The sequence below is a fragment of the Hemitrygon akajei genome, unplaced genomic scaffold, assembly GCF_048418815.1.
Source record: "Hemitrygon akajei unplaced genomic scaffold, sHemAka1.3 Scf000047, whole genome shotgun sequence".
NCBI lineage: Eukaryota > Metazoa > Chordata > Chondrichthyes > Myliobatiformes > Dasyatidae > Hemitrygon > Hemitrygon akajei.
The window spans coordinates 7,516,495-7,518,972 of NW_027331933.1; the positions used below are offsets into that span (position 1 = coordinate 7,516,495).

General features: G+C 42.3%; 1 pseudogene; it reads left to right on the forward strand.

Annotated features, from left to right (window-relative positions):
* The first annotated feature begins 1,111 nt into the window (after nt 1–1,111).
* Nucleotides 1,112–2,271, forward strand: LOC140720822 (N-acetyllactosaminide beta-1,3-N-acetylglucosaminyltransferase 3 pseudogene; annotated as a pseudogene).
* Nucleotides 2,272–2,478: the final 207 nt, after the last annotated feature.

A 2,478-nucleotide genomic window follows, 5' to 3' on the forward strand; every position in this document is an offset into this window, starting at 1 on the left:
AGTTATGCCTTAGTTGCAGCCTTTCATAAAGTGGCTTGACCAATGGATGGCAGGGTGGGTGGGCCACTGCTAATTTAACTTTGAATACAATTCTCTGGTTAAAATAGAAGCAAAAAGCCAAGGTCCTTGAGTATACTTCTCTTTGTTTCTCCTATTGTAGGTTTACATAGACCTGGTTGAAATGCCATGAAAATCAAATGTTTTCAGTAGCTATGCTAACACGTTACCTTCCCTGCACTGCCATATATTCAGTTACTAATCAATGGTCAATAATACATCATCTTCCATAGTATCAGTAACCTGTGAACTCAACCTGAATGGTGTGCGAGCTGGGACCTTCCTCTTTAGAGCAAAGGTGGGGGTGGGAGGTGGGGAGAGGTGATTTGATAGAGGCGTATAGGCTGGTAAGAGGCATAGGTAGAATGGAGAGCCAACAACATTTTCCCAGGGTAGAAATGACTAATATGAGGGGGCATAATGTTATGGTGATTAGAGAAAAGTATAGGGGTTTTTCAGAAGTAGTATTTTTTAAAAAAAAAGAAAATGGTGGCTGTATGGAATGCACAGCCTGGGTAGTGATAAGGGTAGATGCATCAGTGAGATTTAAGAGGCTTTTAGATAGACACATGGATGAAAGAAAAATGGACAGCTGTTTGAGAGAGTAGGGTTCAATTGATCTTGAAGCAGATTAAAAGTTCGGTGCAACATCATGGGCCAAAATGTCTGCATTGTGCTATATTGCTCTATGTCTCAGTTCAGTTTAAGCCCCGGGAGGAGTGATGAGACCTGTGAAGCGAGGTGGAATAAACCCTTTGGAATCATATACCTTTAAGGCCCAGAAAAAAACTATGCGATTTTCAGTTTAATGACAGAGATGGTATCCTATAGGTAGATTTCTTTTTCTGCTGGGATGGAATGCTTCAGGTTAATTAAACTTTCAACAGTGTGTAGGGCCTTCCCTATTCCTTACCTTATCACCATTTTGAGGTCAATATTACAAAGCATTAGTGAAACTCATTACAGTTTAAACTTCCCATTCTTCTCAAGCATCATGTAAATGTAAAGTTTTCTTTGAATTAATCCATATTGTTTTCTCTATTTCAGGTGAAAGATGAGTAGACGTCGGCGATTCAATGAGAAAGTAGTGCTGGGTGTTTTGCTTACTCTGGGATTGTTCTTCGTGTTCTGGGATAATGACCAACGTCGAGAGACTGATGATCTTGCAGAAACCTTTCATCGCAATGACCTGCCCAAGGTTGTTACTGCTGATGCAACTAAATCAGTGCTCAAGCCAAAGTGCCACGCGAACAGGACATTGTTGCACCTGTCCTCATTTCATCAAGAGAAAGAGCACATAAAAAACTTCTTGATGTATAAACACTGTCGAGAATTTGACATGATTCTAAATGCCCCAGACAAATGTGGTGGTCGAGAAGGATCTCAGAATGTCTTCCTGCTCCTGGTGATCAAATCTCACCCTTTCAACCAGGATCGGCGGGAAATGGTAAGGAAGACCTGGGGCAAAGAACGCGAATTCAATGGGGTCCTAATTAAGAGAGTCTTTATCTCTGGTGTCTCTCCTGACCAAAAGGAAAGGAGGAAATTGAATCAGCTTTTAGCCATGGAAAACAGAGAACACAGAGATGTCCTACAATGGGATTTCTTGGATACCTTTTTCAACCTCACCCTCAAACAATACAAGTTGCTGCAGTGGGTCAGTGAATTTTGCCCCAGAGCTAAATTCATCTTCAATGGAGATGATGATGTCTTTGCCAACACCGATAACATGGTTGATTACTTGCTAGGCATGAAGGTTCACCAACACCTGTTTGTGGGCCATCTCGTTTATGGGTTTGGGCCCAATCGCCAGAAGTCGAGCAAGTATTATGTGCCAGAAATAGTGACCACCATCAAGTCGTACCCACCATACGTTAGTGGAGCGGGCATACTTATGTCTGTGTATACAGCTCACATCATTTACCAGATAGCCCAAGACCTTGAACTATACCCCATTGATGATGTCTTTTGGGGGATGTGTCTGGCCAAGACTGGACTAGCCCCACGCTCCCATAGCGGATTCAGGACAGCTGGAGTCAGGGTTCCTTCAACCCAGGATGACTCTTTCAATCCTTGCTATTACCGTGAGTTGCTGCTAGTGCACCGTTTTCGGCCTTTCGAACTGCTATTGATGTGGGATGCGGTGCATGATGCCAATCTGAAATGTGCTCATGCTGCCCAGAAGTCTGCATCCACGAAAAGGACGGCATGAGTCATGAGAGAATGTAGCAACTGTTGGAATGTAATGCAGTTTGTAAACATGTGTTAATCAGTTGTTTATGCAATGTAAGAAGGTTTATTCCGAAATTATATTTGAGTATACATTAATTCATAGAGTTGGTGCCTTTCTACATTCTACAAATGTTTGTAAAGCTGTCAGGTGTCATCACTCAGCCTAATTCTTACTGCACCCATAATGAC